Here is a 16,797-nt window from a genome sequence, read left to right as displayed (position 1 = left end):
TATATGTTACATTGGATTTAATGTATAAATAGTTATTTAATTAATGTGTTATTTAATTAATTGTGTACAAGAAAAAATTGGAAAAATATTGGGAGAAGGGAGTTGACCCTTATCTATATAAAATATTTCTTATGGCCCTTTCTAGAAAAAAAAAAAAAAAAAAAAATCCTCTCTACTCTCCCAAAGGTTTTTTCTCCTCACCCTCTTGCAATAGTTGGAAACCATCTATCCTTCTATTGGAATCCTTGAGAAGAACAAAGTTATTCTCGTGGTCGTATTCAATATTGTTCGAGGAGACATTCGTGTTCAAGATCGTTGGAGGAGTCATTCGTTGAAACATTGAGAGGATCCTTCTAGGAGCTTGGGAATCTATAAAGATGAGAATGGTTCTTTCCTTTCTTAAAGCATGCTATTTCACATGTTTATTCTACACATATTCTATTTTAGTACACTGATTTTGTTTATGTAAAAATCGATTAGCAGGATGAAAGGCATTCACACACTTTCGCTCAGGATTCGAATCTCATCAATTACATGATAACCAGAGTGCAATCCACTTGACTAAAAATCAACAATACCATGACAGAACAAACACATTGATGTAAAGCTATTCTTTGTCAAAGATATCATAGAGAAGGGAACAATCAAAAACAAAAAGTTAAAACAAAAGACAATGCAGCCGATTTCTTAACCAATGTCTTACTAAGACCTAAATTTGATTACTATTTAAATCTACTTAAAATAGTAGATTTAAATGGAAGAAAATAGTTACCAGAAGCTTTAGATCTTCAAGGAAGTTTCTGCTTCAAAAGGGCGATTTGTTGAAGTAGGTGAACCAAAAACATTCTGCTCTAGTGTGAAATTCCAGCTCTATCTTCAGCTCTCTGTTCTTCTAGCTCCTATTCAAACAAACAGAAACTATTTAACAAGTTGTTACAAACTATTTTTTGTTCTTCAACTATCTGCACTAAATACCACAGTATAAAGAATAAGTGCAAGCTTATTTTCATTTTTTTCTAATCAGATAGTACTTTTCGAGAGGGAGCAGATTGTGAGAACTTATATGAGTATTTTTGTATTTCTTGTGTTAAGAAAATTGGAGCCCAACCCATAAGGCCCATTTGTTTCATACTTAATCCTTAAGGAAGTTTCTTATTGGTTAACCTGGACGTGGGTAATCATTTTTTGGTGATGGATTTTTTCTATAAAAAGAAAACATTGGAAGGAAATTATGTGTGTGGCCGAGAGCTTCATTTTCTTTTGAAAAAAAAAGAAATTTTCATAGGTCTGTGCATCTCATTGAAGATGAAAGGAAAAACCGTAGAGTGAGTTTCTTTTTTTTTTTTTTTTTTTCCTTCCTTTGTGTTGTTTACAGTGTGTTTCTTTTATTTGAGAGTTTTTATAGCTTTGTAAGAGTGATTTGTGAGCAATTCTCTTGAAAGAAAAGTGAGAGAAATCCTTCTTGAGCGTTGTAAACTTTTGTACCATTCTCTCTAATTATTTTAGTGGAACCTGCATCGATAGAAGAGAACTGGATATAGCCTACACTGGGTGAACCAGCATAAACCGGGCGTCATCTCTCTTACCTTAAACTTATTCATTATCATTCTTGTTACTTGAAAGTTTAGGTTGGTTTATCTATTCTTTTAAGCTATCGAACTATAAATTGTTTATTCCGGATAATTTGGAACTTTGATCTGGGATTGTTAGATATGTTAGCATAAATACTCTATATGTATATTGAATAGATAAACCCTAAAATCATTCATGTCAAATTTTCAAGAATATGTACATACCGGATTCCATTGAAAGATTTATGATGACTCTAAAGTGGCGGCTATTATCTTCCTCAACCAAAGCTCCAAATGCCCTAAGTGGGATCTCTCTCTAGATGAGATTCAAGAAAGACTGAGTACTTATTGCTTTGGTATGTTGGGGACCATAGCCTAAGGTCTCTTTATATACTAGTTCAATTAGAGTTCCCATTAAACCCTAATTAACTAGGAATGGGCTTCTACCATTAAGTCCATACTCAGTTAGGAATCTAGGGCCTTAATTAATTAGATCACATAATAGGGCACAATCTAATAAAATAACCAATGTGATAAATTATTAATCCACATACATAGCCATACTTTAATTAAACATATTATTATTTAAATATGTCTAACAAACTCCCACTTGGGCTATGTCTATGTACCTAATATAATTAAATCACATAAACCTTAAGCGCGCATAAATAGGTTATTTCAATAATAAAATTCCCTTTTAGTTCAATCTAGTCCATCTCTTGTATTAGCACAGAATCAAGGCGGCTTTCGTCACTACCCTTGTAACTAAACCTTCCTTGATCACCAATTCCAATACATTCAATGACATAGATCAAGTATGGATGGATAGCATGGAAACTACATGCAAAGTGATCTAGATCATGCATGTTTCCAAATGGTCCAAATTCCTTAATGAGATCATTCTAAAAAAAACTTTATGCTAAACTGCATGCATGATAAACAAGTTCAGATAATAAAATATAAACCATCAACTTTATTCTATATAGAAAATAAACAAAATAAGGTCAAAGAACATCCTCAATAACAAACTCCCACTAAACCATGGAATCAGAAAAGTGACTAACACCCATGTGAGCAACATGCTCATGAAAAACTTTAGGTGGTAAACCTTTAGTCAATAGATCTGCTATCATAGAGTTTGTTCCTATGTGTTCTATCAAAATTTGACCATTCTGAACTCTTTCTTTAACAACCAGAAACTTCACGTCTACATGCTTTGACTTCGTATTTCTTCTGTTGTTGTTGGAATACATCACAGCCGACTTATTGTCACAAAATAATTTTAGTGGTCTTTCTATGCCAACCACTATCCGCAGCCCAATGACAAAATTTCACAACCATATTCTATGATTGGATGCCTCATAACATGCTATAAACTCCGCAGCCATGGTAGAAGAAGCCATAAGTGTTTGTTTAACACTTTTCCAGGATACAACTCCAATATGAAGATATAACCTGAAGTGGATCACAAAGTTTCTTGACATCCAACATAATTAGAATCAAAATACCCAATGATCTCCAAAACTTCTGATCTCTGATAAGAGAGCATATAATCTTTTGTTCTCTGTAAATACCTCATAACCCGTTTGGCTGCTTTCCAATGATCCATCCCCGGGTTACTCAAATATCTACCTAACACTCTAACTATAAACGCAATATCTGGACGCGTACATACTTAGGCATACATTAGACTTCCAATGGCCGATGCGTAGGGAACTTTCTGCATCTCCTTAGTCTCGAGTGTGGTCTTGGGACATTGACCTAAATGAAATTTATCACCTTTAGCGATCGGGGTATCTCCTAGCGCACAATCTTTCATGCCAAATCTACTCAAGATCTTTTCATTGTAGTTCTTTTGTGACGATCTCAAAATACCTTGAGAACGATCTCGCAATATTTCAATTCCTAATACAAAAGAAGCATCACCAAGATCCTTCATCTCAAAATTTCTTTTGAGAAATCTCTTAGTGTCATGCAATAAACCTACATCATTACTAGCTATGAGTATGTCATCGACATATAACACNAGAAAAAACAAGGATTTTCAGTAGCTTGTTTCTTGTTTTTATTCTGTTGAGATTTCCCTTCTGCAGCATCCACAATTTTCCTTTTCTTCTTATCACGAGAGCATGTTGCCAAATGAGTACTTTCTGTCCTTTCTCTCTTAATCCTATCTTCTTCTTGCACACATTGTGAGATAAGCTCATTAACACTCCATTTATCCTTCTGAGTATTATCGCTTATATTAAACTGAGTGAATTGTGCAGGAAGAGAGATAAGTACCAGATGCACGAGTAAATTTTCATTTATCTCGATATCAAGTGCCTTTAATCTATCTGCGAGATTGGACATTTCCATAATGTACTCCCTTATGTTTCCATTGCCCTTATACCTCATAGAAGTTAAAGAAGTCAAAAGACTATTTACTTCCCCTTTCTCATTTTTAGCAAAATATTTCTCAATTTGAGCAAGAAACTTATTGGCATTTTCACTTTCTGTGATAGAGCCCCAAAAAGATTCCGGAATGGAGTGCCTAATGATCATCAGACACATGCAATTTAACCGTTCCCACTTCTCTATATTAGCCATATTTGGCTGGTCCTCAGTAGAAGTAGGTTTATCGGTCCTTAATGCAAGGTCCAAATCCATATATCCGAGAAGTATCTCTAAGCTTTCCTTCCAAATCTTGAAGTTCGATCCATTCAACTTAGGGATTGAACTCAGATGTCCAAATATTTGAGTAAGACCAACTGAAACAATAAACAACAAAATATATGCTCACAATTAAAATATAACAAAATAATTTCACATATATGGTAGGCCCCTTTAACAAGATACCTAACACAACATTGATGTCCAGCCTCTGGGCAAAAACACCAACTGTAAATGGTACTCTCAACGTAGTGATCAAATACTAACAATTAACTCTGTAAAAAATAGTCTTTCTTTGGACCGACTATTTTTTCACATGAGCAATCCTTATAATTGTCACATACTATTGCCACATGCATACCCACAATTTGGCCAAATAATTATCTTCCTTTGGGCCCATAATTATCCGCATAAATTTATGAATATGCACATCTTATATTTTAGAATTAAATTAATCTAGATAATAGAGCTACTTTGGTAACATATTATTTTGACCAACTCAATCTAAAATATAAGACACAATAATATAATAATATTATCGTACAAAAATAAAAGAGGAAGACATCAAATAGTCTTTACTAATATTCACTCAATAATTGCATACACATAATATAACTAAAGTAACACAAACATGTGAATATCGTCAAATATTATCAATCATATTTAAACTTAATCCACAACATGATCAATTATTCTTGAATCCATAACATGATTAATCAAATTTAACCTTAAATCATCAATATGCTAATTTAAATTAGATCTACAAATGACTATTCAGATACCCATTAAATTGCAAGTGGATGCATTAAATCAAACTAATTATTAAATGCAAATTCATAATTTTAGCTTCAGATCAAGTAGTAGTCACCAAAACCATACTGAAAGCAAAATAGTTATAACATTGAGTTGTACTGAGGAAACAAGAAATCACTTGGACTTCTGAAATCGGCAAGAACAATTTAATTAAAAAAAACTTTCAGACCACCAAATTCCTTGAATTAAAAAAAGCTATTGGCAGGCGACAATTGTTGTGAAATCCACGCACGCACTGCCGACAAAACCAAAAATACTTTAAATCTTTGAATTCTTTAAACCAAAAATACTTTATTCCCGCCGATGAAAACCAAGATTTAAAGAATTATAAGATTCTATAAGTTCTTTACTGCAACCAAAATTATAAAAAAAAAAAAAAAAAAAAAAAAAAAAAAAAAAAAAAAAAACAATGGAAAAAAATTTAAACAATCATCCAACACTGAAATTCAAGCTCTGATACCACTTGTTAGCATAAATACTCTATATCTAATATTGAAAGATAAACTCTAGAATCATTCATGTCAAATTGTCAGAATATATACATACCGGATCCATTGAAAGATTTATGATGATTCTAAAGTTGCGGCTATTATCTTCCTCAACCAAAAACTCCAAATGCCCTAAGTGGGATCTCTCTAGATGGGATTCAAGAAAGACTGAGTGCTTATTGCTTTGGTATGTTGGGGACCATAGCCTAAGGTCTCTTTATATATTAGTTCAATTAGGGTTCCCATTAAACCCTAATTAACTAGGAATGAGCTTCTACCCATTAAGTTCATACTCAATTAGGAATCTAGGGCCTTAATTAATTAGATCACATAATAGGGCCCAATTTAATAAAATAACCCAATGTGATAAATTATTAATCCACATACATAGCCCATACTTTAATTAAACATATTATTATTTAAATATGTCTAACAAGATACTTTATATTGTATGAATTTGATTGATTAATTTAGATTGATATATTATTATTCCAATCAAGTGGCATCAGAGTTGATTGAATTGTAGAATGAAGTCAGAAAGAGATGAAAAATTGGTTAGTTTTAATGGATCGGATTTTTCTTCTGGAAGTGTCAGATATTAAATTACTTGTATTCAAAGGAATTTGATTTGCCATTGGAAGGAAAAGTTGATAACATGGGAGAAGCTAAATGGAAGAAGTTGGACAGAAAGGTGTTCAGTATTGTTCGCTTGGCTTTGATAAGAAAATGTGCAAAGCAGTATAGCAATGGAGACAACCACGGTAGGATTGATGACAACTCTGTTGAACATGTATGAAAAGCTTTCAATAAACAACAAGGTATATCTCGTAACCAAAGTCTTTAATTTGAAAATGGCTTAAGGTACATTTGTCACTGCCCATTTAAATGAATTTGATTTGTTGATAAACAAATTAGCTGCTGTTGAATTAGAATTTTCTGATGAAGTAAATGCAATATTGTTGTTGAGATCGTTGCCTGATAGTTGGGAAACTATGAAAGCCGCACTTCCTAATTCATGTGGTAAAGAGAAATTGCAGTTTTCATAGGTTAGAGACTCGTAGAAGAGATTCGCAGAAAGGATGGAAGTGTTGCTTATACTTCTAGTTCAACATTGAATGTGGATAGAGGAATGAGTAACAACAAAAGTGGTGACAACAGAGGCAAATTAAAAAATATTAAAGGCCAATCTAGAAACAGCAAGTTTGAGTGTTAGAATTATGGTAAACTGTGTTAGAATTGTGGTAAGACTGACACTTGAAAAAGAACTGTAAAGATCTAAAGCGGACTGAGGAGAATGAAGCTGGTGAAAATATTACTACAAATGAAATTCAAGATGCTCTGACTTTGGCAGTTGATTGCACTCATGATACATGGGTATTGGATTCAAGTGCGTCATTTCATACTACTAGTCAACATGACATTCTAGAAAATATGTTGCAGGAAATCATGGAAAGGTGTATCTTGCTAATGGAGAACCTTTGGACATTATTGGGATCAATGACATGAATATAAAATTGGCAAATCGTTCAGCTTGGAAAATTTGCAAGGTATGTCACATTCGAAATAGGATAAAACACTTGATTTCCATTGGGCAGTTAGACAGTGAAGGATGCGATGGGTTCTTTGGCAAAGAAAACTGAAAGGTTACAAAAGGTGCTACAGTAATCACTCGAGGAAGAAAGTTAGGGACTATTTATGTCAACAACAGTGCCAAGAATATGGTGGTCGTTATTGATAGTTCGAGTCTGACTGATTTATGGCACAATAGACTAGGACATATGAGTGTCAAAGGTATGAAAATTCTTCATTTTAAAGGGAAGTTACAAGGATTGAAGGCAATTGAACAAAAGTTATATGAAAGTTGTGTATTTGGGAAACAGAAGCGTGTCAGTTTCTCAAAGATGGGAGCAACGTGAAAATGAATAAAGTTGGAGTTAGTTCACATAGATGTGTGGGGGCCTTCTGAAGTATCTTCTCTTGGTGGTTCCAAATATTATGTGACCTTTATTAATGGCTCAAGCAGGAAGGTATGGACTTATTTTCTCAAACATAAATCTGAAGATTTTTCTATTTTCAAAACTTGGAAGGCTTGTTAGGTTTTATGCCTTAAAATTCAAAGATAATAAATGTTATTAATTTACCGTCATCAATAAAGAGTTATGGATGTTAAATTAATAAATGTTATTGTTTATATTGTTGTCTATTTTGTCTTAATAACCTTAAACCCAATAAACTAACATCCAAGGTTGTATTATGAGTCTTGAACCGTATGTGGAGAAATACAGGGATAAATGTTAAAGATACAACCTAAAGAATCTATAGTATAAAGATAAAGCTGGGTATCTTATCTTGGTAACGCTATGGATAAGACCCACTTTGTATTTGATACAAACGTAATGATCCAACATGTTCATGTAGGTGACGCGCGAGTGGGGTTATCCTATGCAATGAATTTGCATAAGACTGGACCGTGAAATAGTAACTACTAGATGTAACAACGTTGACTAGTTAGATTCCTATTTCATTGGGATGACCTAGGAAACTTAGTCTTAATCCTGAGTATATTTTAAACTTCTGTTCACAAGGGATTGTCCTTTGATTTGTATGGGTTAGGGTGGCCAGATCGGCGACCCAATAAGCATGCCATTTTGGGAACAAGACTGAGTGGAGAGCTAGGAACATAATAAAACAAGATGGAATTCACTCCTTCCCGCCTTAAGGGTAAGTAGATGAGTAATCCCTTAAGTGGTGTCTCAGGATTTGAACAAAGGACCCTACCTTCTATTGGCCCAAGACGGGTTTCTATTTATTGGTTGGACCATAAACAAGTTGTTCATTAGAGGAGCACTGGTACTTAAGAGTGCAGTTGTGGGTCTTTAGTGGAGTGTATCCACCATTAACGAATATGAATTAACTTGGTTAATGAGTTTAGTCAATTAATCTTATATTGTTAGAGCTTCTGATCTACAGGTCCACCAGGTCCCTTGTTAGCTCACTAAAGGATACTTAAAAGGGATAATTTGAATTGTTCAAATTAATTTGAGGAAACTATATATTAATGAAATTAATATATTATTAATTATTCATATGATCTATAATTAAATTGGAGAGCAATATTTGAATATGATTCAAATTAATTACTTCAAGTGAATTATATTCACAAAGAATCAATTAATAGAGGGGTTTTGCACATATATATGGGATGTATATGATAATTAAATGTATAAGTAGTTATTTAATTATGATGCAAATTAATATTAATTTAATCAATTAATTTTTTAGGGTGACAAAATTGATCCAATTTCTGCTGTTTAATTCAATTATGCATTGGGTGTATGTTTTAAATTATTTAATTTTTTAATTCTTATTACATATATAGATTCAAAAATTGTCCATATTAAGATAAACATGTACATGCATCATGATTAAATACAAACAAGCATACTTTATAGATGCATGATTAAATTAGCATGCCCATGCATCATAATATAAGAGTTATGTTAGTGATGTTTGATTAACCTAAGCATATCCATGCATCATACTATATATTAAATTTTTTCTACTAAATAGTGGAATGATGCATGTGAATGCTTGATGTGTTTATAGATTTAATAATTCATTAATTTATAAAGAGTTATAGTATTAAAGAGATTGACTAAAATCTAGAATCTAGATTGCATGCAAACATAGGTCCAAATTATTTTAGATTGTTTAAAATTGGCTTATGTTATTTCTAATGGGATTAGGAATAGGTTAATCTTTTTAATTTGTTTTAATAGGATTAAAATGAATTTCAATAAAAGATTAAATTTATAAAATAATTACTCATAAGGGACCTTTGTCTAAGGAATGTTCTGTCGAGGAGAGGGTATTTAAGCTGACAGAAATGAAATACCTCCACCTGGGAAATCGATCTAGAAGGTGAATTGGGAAAATATTTTATAAGCATGCAACAAATTATTGATTTTATTAAAAATGTTTAACAAATGAAATCAAGTATTGTTAAATTATTCAATATAAATGTTATATTAAGCAAATTTAAAAGACCTAGAAAAATTCATTATTTGGGGTTTTAACTAAATATAATAAAATACTAGAATACTTTGGAAGGAAGTTGGTATATACGATATATCAAATTTCAGCTTTCATGTCCCCAAGAGTTCAAACCGTGATATTCATGCTTGGCTTCGTGTCGCCCTGGGTGCGACTGAAAAGCATATAAAAAGTTCTTTTATTACCTTCAAATTCAGAACTAATATTGCTAGTTTTGTTTAGTTTGACATGGTTTATTGAGTAATTTCAGAAAACTAAGCATCAGGAGAAATTTGTGCAAAAATGATAAAAAAAACCTGGGCAAAACTCCAATTTTGAGCAATTACCGGTTGGCTGTGGAATTAGAATGAAACCAAGGACTCAAGATCAAGAAAAAAAAATTGGAAGGAAATTTGGAAGAGCTAGCGTTGGAAGAACGTTGCAACGCTGCTCCCTGACGCTGTAGACTAGAGATCAATTGGAAACAGGGCAACGTCACAACGCTACTTGTAAAGTTGCAACATTACGACTTTGACGCACGACTAGCATGATGCTAGCGTTGTAACGCTACGAGCAAATTATAAATAATAGCGTTGCACCGCAAGGTCTGTAGAGGAGGAGAAAAATGAGCCGAGTTTGATAGATTTTACCTAAATTCTAGTCTGTACAAGAGCCGAAACAGAGCAATTCTGATCGTTTTTGGTTGAAGACTTAAGATTTTGATTAAGAGTTAATCTGAGAGCGTTTCTGGATTGATCATGACAGGAAGATTGATCGTCATCGTGCAGTTTTGTTGAAGAACAATCTGGCATTTATGGCAAGAGTCAAGAAGATCGTGATTAGGATTCGAACCTATTGAGGGAGATCATTCTTTTTTGTTAATTTATTTTCCGCCATAATGATTGTTTGTTTGTTGAATATTGTTATCGGAATCATGCATAGCTAAACTCTTTTATTCTAGGGTATTTGTGGATTTTAGGGATGTTACTTTGAGTATTTGAATTTATAATTGATTGATTTTGCATAAATTTCTAAATTGTTAGTGCTTAATGCTTTTGATTAACTGGCCATTAATTGAATGAACTTAAGTTATTTAGATATCTCGAGAGAGAATTTAATTCGTTGGACCCAATAATTTAGATTGTTATTCGAAATTGCATGAGAGTGAATTTAGAATAATAAGGGGTGCGATTGAAAAGTCTTAATGCTATAACTATTCAAACGATAGAAAAGATTCGGGTCAATGGGTAGCTATTAGGATGGTTTGAGCTCGAGAGAGGATTTCCTTATTTAAGAACTTCTTGCCTCAATTTATCAATTTCAATCAATTGCATGTCATATTCATTGTATTCTCTAAATGAAACAACACACTAGAATTGTTTTGCTCTAAATTGTTCTTGTGTGTGACTGAATTTTTGTTATCCATAGTTATAGATAAAAATCATCTTTTGGTTGCTTGGGTAAAATAGATGAAGAATTGTGATAGCTAAGTTAGGAAAATTTTGCTCACACCGATCCCTGTGGACGATCCCTGTTTGGGATTTATTATTTCAATTGTGTGTGTTTGCGCATATCGTCGAGTTTTTTACGTTGTTGCTGGGGATTGACATGAAATTTTTTTTCCAAGCTTAATATTGCTAAAGACTAAGTTGATCTTAATTTGGTTATTTTGTTTTTTGTAATTGTGATAGAAATCTGTGTATGTGAAGAAGTCAACAGGCTGAATTCGTTCGTTGTGACCTAGAACTTTAACGGACTTTGAGGAGAGCAAGAAGGAACAGAAAAGTTGAGTTTGACGCCACGGGAGACCAAGGGATGTTGTTAAACCATCAGAGATTATTTTTAACCAGTTATCCCGACAACCCAGACGCGCATTACTGAAGCCCCAATTAATGCCAATAATTTTAAGATAAAACCGAGTTTAATTCATATAGCATGGGACCTTGCATCTAGAGGAACTCCACATGAATATCCACATAAGCATATCCGCACTTTCCTGGAAATTAGCGGGACAGTAAAAATAAATGGAATCTTTTCTGATGCCATTAGACTGAGATTGTTTCCTTTTCCTGTGTAGGACAAGGCTAAGGATTGGTTGGAGTCACTTGCAACAGGAAGCATAACAACATGGGATGAGTTGGCCCAAGCCTTTCTGAAAAAATTCTTCCTTCCTGCGAAAATAAGCAGACTGAGAATAGAAATTGATACATTCAGACAAAGAGAGGATGGACAGTTATTCAAGGCATGGGAGCACTATAAGAAGTTGCTGCAGATGTGCCCCCCAACATGGATACCCTGACTGGTCACAAATCCAGTTGTTCTACAATGGGTTTACTAGTACAACGAAATCCATCTTGGATGTTGCTGTAGGAGACTCAATTTTCGAAAGACTGCTAATGTTGCTTAGACATTATTGGAGGATATGGCTACCACGAGCTACAATTGGCCCTCAAAACAATCTTCATCTAGAGTGGCTAGAATTTATGAACTAGACGAGGTAAATTCTTTAAAGGCGCAGATGGCTACTTTGACTAGTGCCATTAATCTTTCATCCATAGGTACTCAACCATTGATTGCATCGATGGTAGCTTGTAATGCACTTACATCATGGGAGGTACCTAACCCAAAGCAGGCAAATTATGTATGCCAAGCGAACCAATTTTAAGGAGCCCATCCGAATCTTATCAGATGAACCAACCCACTCATTATCACCTAGGTTTGCACAATCATGAGAATTTTTCATATGCTAACAATAAGAATGCTTTGCAGGAACCTCCAGGTTTTTTAAAAAAGAAACCATCTGTGGAGGCTTTGCTTGGAGATTTCATAAAGGAGTCAAGGAGTAGAACCAATTTCTTGGAGAGCACAATAACGAGTCATGGGAAGGCTATCTAGAACCTTGAGGTTCAGGTTAGCTAAATCGTTGCTTCATTGAATATTATGAAAAAAGGAGTTTTCCCTAGCTGTACAGAGAAAAATCCAAGGGAAGAGTGCAAAGCAATAACCTTGAGAAGTGGGAAAAATATTGTGCATACACTGATAGATCAAACAAAGGAATGGGTGGTATTGAGTCTTTTAGCTGGTAATGTGAATCAAGAAAAAAAGGGTGATGTTCCTGTATCATCCAAATCATGGAGTAATTTTGAACCTTCACCTAATTTATTGAATAAAATCCCCTATCCTTAGCGCTTTCAGAAAAAGAAATTGAATGATCAGTTTATTAAACTTTTTTATATTTTTAAGAAGCTTCACATAAATACTCCTTTTGCAGATGCATTGGAACAAATGCCAAACTATGTGAAGTTCATGAAGGAAATGTTGTCTTCAAAGAAGAAGTTTGAAAAGTATAAGATGGTTAGCTTAAATAAGGAATGCAATGCTATATTGCAAAAGAAGCTACCGCAAAAATTGAAGGATCCTGAGAGTTTTACAATTCCCTGCACTATAAGGAATCTGACGATAAAGAAAGCTTTATGTGATTTAGGAGCCTCAATTAATCTGATGCCTTTATCTTTGAATAGGAAACTAGACATAGGAGAGGTACAGCCGAGACGAGAATATTTTGTGGTCTAGACACGGAAGAAGATGCTAAAATTCCTATCATCCTTGGATGGTCATTCCTAGCCACACACAGAGCTTTGATTGATGTTTATGATGGTAAGCTTACACTTCGGGTGAACGATGAAGAGGTAAATTCAACATCTTTTATTCTTTCAAACCCAATCAGCCTGTAAGTTTGTGCCAAGAAATCAACGAAGTAGATGGTAAACATTCTGAACAATCTCTTAGTAAAGGAAAGGACAAGGAAAAGGTAAGTTCTCCTGAACAATCTCCAAAGGAAGGTACAGTAAATTTTCTCGATTATATTCATAAGGGAGATATTGAACTGGTGGACAAAGGAAGAGAAGATTATGCTTTTTCTGATAACTGTTCTTCGACTACTTTTTTATGTGAATGTTAGTGCGGGAGAAAATTATATATTTCAGATGTTGTTGTGCATGGAATGATGAAGCAACCTTGAAAGTTGTCTAAATTAGAGACCTGGTTTAGCTAAAGACATTAAGCTAAGCGCTTCTTGGGAAACAACCTAAGTGTTTCAGTTTTATTTCATTTTTTATTTGAATATTTTATTTTTTAAGGATAAAGAGCCACCTCATGTTTATTTTCTTTTGATCCTCAGGTTGGAGATGATGCTCAAGTGATTTCAAGCATCAGCTCGCCATACAGATTCGTGAATCCCTACTCATTACCCAGGCTTATATCACTCATCTGTTGTGTGATTGTTTTAGATGTTATGCATTAGGGACAATGCATCTTTTTCAGTTTGGGGTGGGGGTGTAATTTATGCTTGAATCTTGTGCTTTTATGCATGCTGTTTTGATTTGATTGTTTTATGCATGTTATTGTTGATTTTGAGGAAAAATTGAAAAATTTTGAAAATTTTGAAAAAGATTTGAGTTTGGTTAGGAAGAATGCTGAGAATGATTGAATTGTGTTTTTTGGTTGTTTTCTTTTACTATGATGGTTGATGAGTCACTCATGATGTATGTCATGCTTTGAAGTAGAAATTGGATAACAAAGTCTTGTCTTGAGTGTTCTTTGCTCTGAATCCCTCTTTGTATCCTCTGTTATTTTGAGCACGAACCACTTTAATTTAGAACCTCTAACTGAACAAAGCATTAATTTAAGTCAATTTGGTTATCACCTCAAAAGGCTCCACTAGTTAGAGAGTGTCTTGCATGATGGGTTGTAATGTTAGAGTAAGAGGAAAGAAAAGAATATTATTATTGCCATTGAATAAAGAAAAGTATATAGAGTGTGCACTCATGCACTTAAAAGAAATATCTTTTTATTATTGTAAACTTATAATGTGTATGCATGGATGGGGTAAAAAGAGCTGCCTTTGCTGTGATCAGTTAGGACACTTGAAAATTGATTAGGTATGATTCCCTATAGTGGATGTGTGAAAGCTAGTGTCCCTAGGTAAAATGATGCAAGTTTCATTGAGTGTGGTGATGCTTGATGATTGCTGCTTGAGCTAGATTAGGGGAAAACCGGATCAAGTTTAATTAAATCTTAAGTCAGTTATTGAGTTTTGAATTAAATGAGGAGTCAAACACACACAAAGGCTAAAAAGTTTTGGCTTTAGAAACTCTCAACGTTTAGGATGTGTCTGAATTTTTCTGTGGATGAGTGTTGTAGATGTTGAGAAGCTGATGAAATCGGAATAAGAGAATGCATGCCTTGAACCTTTTTCATTTCAGTATTCATTATTTCTCCTACTTTGTGTTTCTTTCTTTTCTTTGCTCGGGACTAGCAAAGTTTTAAGTTTGAGATGATAAAACGTATCTAAAAAGTTCTTTTATTACCTTCAAATTTAGAACTAATATTGCTAGTTTTGTTTAGTTTGCCGTGGTTTATTGAGTAATTTCAGGCAACTAAGCATCAGGAGAAATTTGTGCAAAAATCATAAAAAACCTAGGGCAAAACTCCAACTTGGAGCAATTACTGGTTGGCTATGGAATTAGGAAGAAACCAAGGACCCAAGATCAAGAAAAGAGGCAAATTTGGAAGGAAATTTGGGGGAGCCAGTGTTGGAAGAACATTGCAATGATGCTCCCTGATGTTATAGACCCGAGACCAATTGGAAACAGGGCAGTATTGCGACGCTACAATGTTACGACTTTGACGCACAGCTGGCATGGCACCAACATTGCAACGTAGGTTTGCACCGTTTCAACACTGTGAGCATATTATAAATAACAGCGTTGCGCTGCTAGGTCTGTAGAGGAAAAGAAGAAGAGGAGAAAAAAGTGAGTCGATTTTGACAGATTTTACCTAAATTATAGTCCGTACAAGAGCCAAGACAGAGCAATTCTGATCGTTTTTGGTTGAAGACTTGAGATTTCAATTGAGAGTTGATCTAAGAGCGTTTTTGGATTGATTGTGATAGGAAGACTGATCGTGATCGTGCAGTTTTGTTGAAGAAAAATCCAGTATTCGTGGCGGGAGTCAAGAAGATTGTGATTGGGATTCGAACCTATTGAGAGGAGATCGTTCTTCTTTGTTAATTTATTTTTTGCCATAATGATTGTTTGTTTGTTGATACTGTTATCAGAATCATGAGTGGCTAAACTCTTTTATTCTAGTGTGTTTCTGGATTTTAGGGATGTTACTTTGAATATTTAAATTTACAATTGATTGATTTTGCATAAATTTCTAAATTGTTAGTGCTTAATGCTTTTGATAAACTACCATTAATTGAATGAACTTAAGTTAATTAGATGTCTTGAGAGAGAATTCGATTTGTTGGACCCAATAATTTAGATTGTTATTTGAAATTGCATGAGAGTAAATCTATAATAATAAAAGGTGCAATTGAAGGGATTTAATTTTGTAACTATTCAAGCGATAGAAGAGATTCGGGTTGATGGGTAGTTATTAGGATGTTTTGAGCCTGAGAGAGGATTTCCTGATTTTAGAACTTCTAGCCTCAATTTATCAATTTCAATCAATTGAAATTCATATTCATTGTATTCCCTAAATGAAACAACACCTTGGAATTGTTTTGCTATGAATTGTTCTTATGTGTGACTGAATTTTTGTTATTCGTAGTTATATATAAAAATCATCTTTTGGTTGCCTGGATAAAATTGACGAAGAATTGTGATAGCTAAGTTAGAAAAAAATTTCTCACGTAGGTCCTTAAGGGCGATATCCTATTTAGGATTTATTACTTCGATTGCGTGTGCTTGCGCATATCGTCAATAGCATCCCTTCGAAAAGTGTTTGCATGAGTCAATAACAAGGTAAATGGAGAAAGTTTTCATAGTAAGTGGGAGAGGGACACGTGTCAATGTATCCTACGGTCTCCACCATTAGGTTGCACCGTGAGATTCCTATGGTCCACTTACATGTTTTCCTAAAGCGACCATACCTTCGAAGGGCCTTATCATATGGATTGGAACAATGCAAACTCCAGCAATGGAGGTTTCTTAGGTTAATCTTCAACAGTTGTCTTTCCCTTCGATAGCCTATTGAAGCGTACCTCTGGGATCCAAAAATGGGAGGGTCACACTTACGAGATGAATTAAGTTAGTTAATGAATCATTGACCGAAACAACGTTAGCTAAGAACTATAGGAATAAGAGTTATTCTGGTATTAATGATTGGCTAAGATTGTCTCAATTCAGGGGAGGAGTAGCTGATCACCCTTTGGTGGCTATTGCTTTAAACCTCTG

At 34.1% G+C, this 16,797-nt stretch overlaps 1 long non-coding RNA gene across 1 annotated transcript; it reads left to right on the top strand.

The window, feature by feature from the left end:
- The first annotated feature begins 1,243 nt into the window (after window positions 1–1,243).
- Window positions 1,244–15,681, top strand: LOC120082808. The gene is made up of 3 exons (XR_005483288.1): window positions 1,244–1,325; window positions 11,248–12,466; window positions 12,828–15,681. It is a non-coding gene; the product is annotated as an uncharacterized LOC120082808 (long non-coding RNA).
- The last annotated feature ends 1,116 nt before the right edge of the window (window positions 15,682–16,797 follow it).

Source organism: Benincasa hispida, chromosome 8, assembly GCF_009727055.1.
Source record: "Benincasa hispida cultivar B227 chromosome 8, ASM972705v1, whole genome shotgun sequence".
NCBI lineage: Eukaryota > Viridiplantae > Streptophyta > Magnoliopsida > Cucurbitales > Cucurbitaceae > Benincasa > Benincasa hispida.
This window is presented reverse-complemented; position numbering and strand designations above follow the sequence as displayed.